The 8,379-nt window shown below is 45.0% G+C and overlaps 1 long non-coding RNA gene across 4 annotated transcripts in view; it reads right to left on the bottom strand.

Annotated features, from left to right (window-relative positions):
* Nucleotides 1–4,645, bottom strand: part of LOC126512865 (uncharacterized) — a 13,433-nt gene extending 8,788 nt beyond the window's left edge. For 3 of the 4 annotated variants that reach the window (XR_007595167.1, XR_007595168.1, XR_007595170.1), the window contains exons 1-3: nucleotides 4,598–4,645; nucleotides 2,621–3,935; nucleotides 76–283 (exon numbers count right to left, since the gene is read on the bottom strand). This is a non-coding gene — a long non-coding RNA (uncharacterized lncRNA). The remainder of the gene's footprint in view (nucleotides 1–75; nucleotides 284–2,620; nucleotides 3,936–4,597) is intronic. The other variant, XR_007595169.1, reaches the window with a different exon arrangement.
* Nucleotides 4,646–8,379: the final 3,734 nt, after the last annotated feature.

The raw sequence follows: 8,379 nt of genomic DNA, 5'->3' as shown, positions 1-8,379 counted from the left end.
AGGCCCCCCCCCCCCCCCCCCCCCCCCCCCCCCGGGGATCAGACGATGGAATCCTGCTGCAGGCACAGTACTTACAGTGGCATCAGTGAGCAGAACTTATGGACTCCCTGGGTCTTAGTATAAGGAAGTCATCTCGAGTAAGGGGCTAGAAGCCCTTGAATTACCATTAGCAGAGCAGAGCAGTGGCCCCACGCTTCATGAGGCCCTACAGAGGCCAAGGGTGACTTCAATCACTGAGCCAGCTCACCTCTCCACGTAGAGTTTTTAATTTTGTTTTATGTTTCTGAGAGAAAGAAAAGGGAAGAAAGAAGTTGCACTTCATTTTCTGTAATACAGCCTAGCACAAACATAACCACCCTTTCCGTAAGTAAGAATTTAGAATTCCTCAGTTGAAATGAAATTACACAGTGCACATACTCAAGACATTTTTTCCTAAATGCTCAATCAGCAAAGATCAGACTTTTGGGGAAACTGAAGCCACAGTATGAAGGCTGGGTAGGTTTGTTAGGTTTTGGTCTGCTGTTGAACATCTCTACTTATCTGACCCTTAGAGTAGATTTGGAAGGAGATCAGAAAATGCATGAAAAGTCCTCGTGATGCCACGTAAAAACTACAGCAAAACTTGGTGAGGGAAAGTTATTCTCCAAACAAAGAAAGGACTAACTTTTCAGTTTTCTAAGACTGAATGGACCCAAGTACTTCTGGGTGCTCTACTCTGGACCCCGATTAGGCACAAATCACATCCAAACACCAGTTTCTTAGTACAAACCCAACACAGAGATCCTTTAGTGAGCAAGAAAAGAGACAAAGGGGCTGGATCTGAATTGAGCAGACACGGCAGCAAATAGCTTTGCAAGTGTTGACTTTAAGAGCGAAAAAAGAGAGGTCTGTGTTAGGATGGGCGAGGCCATGTTGGTAAGCTCTGATTGGGTATTTTAATTAGGTTAGTCAAAGTAAGGAATTTTGAATGCTGGATCTTGATGTTGAACCTTGGTGATCAGTCTCAAGCATGAGTCGGTGGCCAAACAGGGAACAGACCTAGGAGTTTAGGAATGTAATCTGACAGTTTAGCAAGGGGAGAAGGGGAAAAGGCAAAACCTGCTGGCGCCATGTTTGCCATGCTCGGGCCTTCTAGAGCCCTTCAAAGACAGTGTCTGAAGGAAACATTTACATAATACATAGAGTCTTATATGTCAGTGCAGTGTGGTGTCCTCATATCCCCAGTCACGATCGTGAGGATTCTAATTACAGTTTTTCTTTGTTTTGTTGTGGGTCTCTTGTAGCCGAGGTAACCTTGAATGTGGTCCTCTCCCTTCTGCCTCTTGTGTTGGGATTACAAATTTACATGACCGCCCCTGGAAAAAATGTTGCCTTTCTTAACAAAAAACAAGCTCTTCCAAAGTTGTCACTAGGAAGAAAATTGCTGTGTAGGAAGGAACTGGATCTTGCATGTCCCTAGATTTGTCTTCCCCTAGCATAGAACGGAGGGCATGGCTTCCTAAGCGCAGGCAACAGGCTGATCAGATCCCTGCGCGCTCCCCAGCCTTAAACAGCAGTTTCTGAGAGCCAGCCTGTGGGTGCCGATGCTCAGAGCCAAGGTACACAGATCTCGAGGAAGTCCACAGGTCTTGACTCCAAAGGCTAACCGCAAGAAGTGAAAGCAGTCCTGTGGGACACTGCCGACGGCAGCCCTGATGTCCCTTCGCAGGGGACGTTTGTGTCTCTGCTGAGGTCTGTGCTCAATGGTGTGAGAGCACACTGCCTTAGTGCAGTATCCATCAAAGTCGGGCTGTGCAGTCATTTTTATTATAGGTCATCTTAAAAATGGAGTCAAAATCAATAAAAAAAAGTGACAAAATTCTTAGAAATGAAAAAGTAATGAATCATTTCTGTAAACACAGAGAAAGAGATAGAAAGAGAGAGAAGGTGGGGATGCAAGCAATCACAAGCCTTCGCAATTAAGAACACTTGACCGCTTTTCAGAGGACCGGGCCTGGTTCCCCGAAGCCTTGTGGAGCAGTTCTCAAGGGCCCGGAGCTCCAGCTTCACAGTCCTGTAGCTCCTGCAGGCTGCTGCACTCGTGACTCCCCCCCCCCCCCCCCCGCACAGAGTCACAAAAATAAAGTGCATCTCACAAAGAAACCACGTTCTTAAAAAGCTGACCATGACTGACCACGGAACTATTAAAGCAGAGTTAATCATTTAATGATTTCAGTGGCAAATCATTTTTGCTGTCAAACAATTGCAAATTTAAACAATAGCTTTCTATTTCATGAAACTAGATTTTTTTTCCACTGACATGATTTAGTATAAGGCATTTATTACCGAGTAAATGAAATTTCTTTCAATTCTTATACTTCTAGTTAGTGAAGTCACCTCAAGCTACAGATTATAATATTATTTTTAAAACACTATTGTTTATCGATTCTTTGAAATATCATGGGTATATACAATGTATTTTGAGTCTCCTTCCCTCCAGCTCTTTCCATGAACACCCACCATAAGTACCTCCCAACATCATGTCTTTTTTTCCTATTTAATTTAATGACCCACTGAGTACAGTTAGTACTTCCATATGCTCATGGGTGTTGGGTCATCTACTGGGGCATGGGAAACCTACCAGTGACCGCATTCCCATAGGAGAGTAACTTTCCCTCCCTCATCCATCAACTGCCAATTATGCTTCCAATTGGGTTGTGGTCTCAGCAGTCTCCTCATGCTGGAGTTTCGACTGGCTTGATCTCACGTGGGTCTTGTGCATGTCGTCACTTCCCAGTTCTCCTCCTCATCCTTCAGCGCTCGCAACCCTTCTGTTTCCCCTTCCTCAGTGTCCCCTAAGCCTTGGATGCGGGAGGTTGATGCCAAGGTCCTCTCAGTGGCTGGCCACCCAGAGTCACTTATTCTCAACTCTTTGACCAGTCTTGACTCTCTTCACTGACCACTACTGCAAAAGGAAGCTTCTCCGGCCAAGGTTGAGAGCTGCACAGGTCTGTGAGTATAAACGTAAATATTTAGAAGGCAGTTTGACAACATGATCATTTAGAAGACACGTAGGTTCACTTCTAGGGCAGATGACCTCCCCAGACATGCTTTTCATCAGGCTCACGGATGGGACCAGGCATGAAATCCGTCTTGCGCAGCAGGCCTCCAATCCATTTAGAAGGTCTTTGGTTATCCCCGTCTAAGTTACTGTTCTTTGCTATCTTAGAACACAGGACCAAGCAACGTATAGAAGAGTTATTTGGGGTTCCAGTTCCAGAGGCATAAGAGTCCATCACGGGGGGGGGGGGGGTGGCAGCAGGCAGACGTGGCAGCCTAAGCAGGAAGCTGAGCGGTGGAGGTGGAAGGCGGAGCTGGAAGTGGGCTGAAGTTATAAACTCACCAAGTCTGCCCCTATTGACATACTTCCCCCAGCAGGGCCATACCTCCGAAACCTCCCAACTGCACAACACAACCGGGGGCCAAGTATTCAGATGCCAAGCCTGTACAGGATGTTTCTTAATCAAACCACCACACTCCTATAAAAATAAGGTCACTATTGCACCAGTGGGCGTGCCTTATCTGGAAGGTTGATATTGCAGCATGCAGGATCCAGTGCTGGGTAAGACTGCTGCTATCTTTTCTCCGCCAGCAGCCTACGTAGCCTGTTCCATCACCGTGAAAGCCAGCTAGTGGGGAGAGAGTGGCCCAGTCAATGCAAGGTTCATTTCTCTGTGTCCTGCAAACAAAGCGTGGGTGTCTTCAGCAATTCAGCAATATGGTCTTCCCATCGGATTCTGGCGGGCAACCAAGAGCAATGGCAATAGCTTGCGTCATTTGGGGGCCTCCCTCACCAGTAGCAGCTTATAGGGTAATGATCTATGCTCGGCACTGACATTTTTGTTTAGTAACCCGTGTCTTTGGGGGAGCAGCTTCACCACTGATCCAGACTGTTTCTTTAAAAAAAGAAAAGTTTAAATTAGCATACACATTTGCAGTGATTCATATATCTTTATCAAATATGTCCTCAGTTTTGGTTAACTCATATCTTATCCACCCCCTCTTTCCCACCCCCTCCACCTATACGTAATACCCCCAGTATTCCCTCCTCTTCTATCATGTCACGTGTGTTCTACTAGCCCCTTTAATTATATATATATATACACATATATACATATGTGTATATATATTTTTTACTGGGACTTAAAGATCATAGGTTTCCATACAGCCTTTTTATACACCCTTAATTTTGGTTAACTCTTCCCTTGCTTACTCATTTCCCCATAGCCCCACCCCCTTTTGCTTAACCTTTCACCTTCTACTATTCTCCCTCTCTACTTTTATTTTAGCCATATTTTATTACCCCCCTCCCTTGAGGTCCACCCTCAGTGGCCCATCTCTAGTTTTCTAGAGCTACTTTGTTGAAATAGGAGCGGCAGGGCTGCGTCCCCGGCACCCGGCCGCCCGCATGGCTAGTTTATACCCAGAAATAATTACACGGAAACTGTATTCTTTCAAACATTGCCTGGCCCGGCTAGTTCCAGTTTCTTATTGGTTAGCTCTTACATATTGTTCTAACCCATTTCTAATATTCTGTGTAGCCCATGAGCTGGCTTACCAGAGAGGATCTTAACCTGCGTCTGTCTGGAGTGGGAGCATCATGGCGACTTCCTCGACTAAGCTTCTTTTTCCCAGCATCCTCTTCTGTCTACTCCGCCTACCTAATTTTCTGTCCTATGAGGGCCGAGGCAGTTTCTTTATTATTACAAGACCCACCTCCATCACTACTTGTTCTCCAAGTGAAGCACAGACCAAGATTTGATGCTGGGATTCTCATATGAGAAGGAACAGGCGATATTTGTCTCTCTGTGTGCTCTTTGAGCCATTTTGGCATTTCAGATTTCACGTGAAGATCTCCGATCCATTTAGTTGATTTCTGTGCAGGTTTATGAACATGGACCTAACTTCATCCTTCTGCACGTGGACATCCAGTTGCCCTGCACCGTTTGTTGACGATGCCGTCTTTTCTCGAGTGTGCATTTTTGGCATCACTGTCAAATGTGAGAGGGCTGTAACTATGTGCGCTTGTATTTGGATCTTCTGTTGCTTTCCATCGGTCTACAGGTCTGTTTTTGTGCCAGTACCATATTGCTTTTATTTCTGTATCCCTGTAATATAGCTTGATATAATAAAATACAAAATATTTTATAAAATACTATATTTAAAATATTTATTGGCATTCTTCTCTTTTTTTCCATAAACTGCCTGTTCAGTTCATTGGCCCATTTATTGCTTGGCAGTTAGTTCTATGGGGTGTAATTTTTTCTGTTCTTTGTGTAATCTAGATAATAACCCTCTATCACATGCGTAGCTGGAAAAGATTTTCCCCCATTTCGCAGGCTGTCTCCTCACTTTGGCCACACTCCCATTATGAAGTGGGTTTAACCTATCCATCACAGAACTATCATACTTTCTGACAGCTAAAAACTGGTAAGTTAAAAGGAATAGTCTATGCTGGGCGTGATGGTCTGTAATCCCAGAACTTGAGGCAAGAAGATGGAGCGTTTCAAACTAGCCTGGGGCACGTCGTGAGACGCTATGCCAAAACAAAACAAAATCTATCATTTATTTTTCTGTTATGAAAAAGGATCACAGTTGTTTTTAAAGTCGTCAGAGATGCTAACATTGGGAATGAGGAGGAAGCAAGTCTTCTAGGAAGAGCCCTCAGGCAGGCCAGGAAATAACGGGTAGATGTGACAGCAGAAGAGGAGGCAGAGCCAAGGGTGAGGCAGGAACGAGAGCACGGGGTCCAGAACGTCATTTTACAGGGGCCTCCCGGGAGGGCGGGGCAGGTACCACTGAGCCTACCTGCAGGGTGCGTACCCAACCGGCTGCCCTCTTAGCACAAGTAAGGCTCCAGGCCCCTTAAAGCTACTGTGTATTTTAGCTTTTAACAGCCCCTCTGCAAACCAGTAGAAATGAGATCTCCGGCAGGAGCTCGTCCATGTGAGTATTTTGCAGCCAGGATTGAGAATCGCTGTATTAAGAACAAGCAAATGGGGAGGGGCAAAGTCAGCCGCAGCTCACAGAATGGCTAGTGGTGGGTCACAGGTGCTGAAGAAAGCAGTTTGAAACATGTCCTCCCAGAGAAACCATAATGAAGCAGTCCAAAACTGAATGGAGGTAATTTTCCACTATTGTTTTAAAGAAAATAAAAGACTCCAAGTATTTTAAGTTTCAAAATATTTTCCCCGTTTATGGGAGAAGATCATTCCCAAGTGGGTCGAATTGGCGCAGTGAGAATGGCTTGCCTGCCAACAGACTTGGAAGCAGGCAAAGTGGAACTGAGCATGTGAAGCTTCTCCTGGACACTAGGTGGCGCCATGGACTGAGACTTGGTGAAAGGCGAAAGTCTAATATTCAAAGAAATATTAGACTTGGAGAAAGGTCTTGGAAATGTCAATTCTTCTCATGCGGGTTTTAAAATATTATCCTTGTTAAGTATTAATTTTATTATTATTATTCATTATTTTAATTATTTTGTGTGTTAACAAAAGTTGACTACTTTTCACGTTTTGTATTCGTGAACTGTTCCCAGTGTGCGCTCTGTACTGCAGCTGCCAGAGTCAGCTCCAGAGGCTCAGCAGGAAGGCGGCTGAGACAACCGGGCCTGCCACGCGACATCACTGGTTTCTCGTTAGGAGGCACTAGAAGAGGTCCCTGAGCAAATGCTTTCTTTGGACCTGGGTTCACTAATTCCTCTTGTCTCTTGAGGCCTCGGACAGCAGCTATGCGCTTCTGAAACTTGCCCACCATGTTCCTATCTTTTCTTGTTAGCCCTGCCCACACCTCTGGAAAGAGTCCAGTGGTTGTGCCTCTGTGGCTCCTGAAGGATGCTCCGGTTCGTCTCCTTCCTCACTTCCCTGTTCCACACCCCCCTAGTTCTCTTAAAAAAAAATTCTCTTGGTCTCCTGTACTTATCACCATCCGACAATATAGATGTGCATGCATTTCTTTTAGCTATTTACTCAAATTATAGCATCCTTGAGGGCCGCGTCATAATTTTATTTCCACATAAGATATCCTGAAGATCTCTCTTCAGCAGCCCGCAGCAAGCTTTCCTGTACCAATTTATGGCTGAATTATATTCGATTTTGTAAGAATACAATTATTTTTTTTTTAACCAGCTCGGTATCAGTAGAGATGCAGGTCATTTCCAAGCAGCTGTTGCCATAAGGAATAACACTGATGAGAGGCCACTGTCCTCTGACATTGGTACGTATGAGGTTGAGTAAATCGCCTCAGGTTAATTCTTGGCCAAGACCGTGTCACAATGATCAGAGTAGGAGGTTAACACCTGTGATCTAAATGTTGCAGGCGATTGCCCCACAACGTGTACTGTCCATTTCCGCTTCCCTCTCTCTCATTATCCCTCTCTCCTATTTTAAAAATGGGATTTGGCTGTGTTACCCAGGTTGAACTTGAACCTATGAACAACTCAGATGGGTGTGTGTGGACTTTCGAAGCAAGATGCTCCTGGTTTTCTGGTGGTATGGGATGCTGGAGCCTTAGGGACCACAAGTCTAGCTTGAAAATGACAAGAAGGATACAGCTTGAAAGGAGGCCCCACTAGCTAAGCGGGTCCCATCGTTTAAAGTCTAAGTGAACAGGAAAACAAAACAAATTGTAACATAGAAAAGGTATCTCCGGAAAGTCTCTTCCCCCCCATTATTCCAGGACCCATTTCAAGTACCCAGTTCCCTAATATTTGGCCATGCTTTGCTTTCAAGAATTGATCTAATACTATCATTTCTGTAAAAGGCAAGCTACTAATGAGGCAGCAGTAAACACCTCCGGCTCTCTGGGTGAATGCCCACAGGTGGGCAGCGCTGGCTCTGGCTGCAGGAATGTGGCAGTGCCTATATGGCTCTTGCTGCCGCCAGACACTTAGGCATTCTCCGTCAACTATGAGATAGGATTCACCTTATATGTGGAGAACCAAGAAGCTGTGACTTGCCAGGGTCACACCGATATTGACCAATGGAGCAAACAGTACCCATGGCTCTGTTCACAGCCACTAAGCTGGGAATCAATGTGGAAAGGTCGACATTTGATAAGAATGGGATTTGGAGCCGGCTACAGTGGCACAGGGCATTTTCTCGCCTAGTGACTTACTTTGCCACAAAGAAAGTAAATTCCATGTGGAGTTTCCTTGATACTCATTATCTTCTCTGAAGTAGATCGGTGCTGCCAGGAGCAAACATGTCTCATTGCCATAAAAAAGAGCCTATGCTATTAAAATGTCTTAAATGCCATATTCTGTAGATCTCTGAAGTGTTTGGAGATGACTTGTCTATCTAAAATATATCTTTGTTTGTCTTTGAAAACATACCTGTGACT

Source organism: Alexandromys fortis, unplaced genomic scaffold (assembly GCF_014885135.2).
Source record: "Alexandromys fortis isolate MF-2015 unplaced genomic scaffold, M_Fortis_MF-2015_v1.1 scaffold_10, whole genome shotgun sequence".
NCBI classification, from domain to species: Eukaryota; Metazoa; Chordata; class Mammalia; order Rodentia; family Cricetidae; genus Alexandromys; species Alexandromys fortis.
Note: the sequence above shows the minus strand (reverse complement) of the source record. Positions and strands in the feature narration are given on the sequence as shown.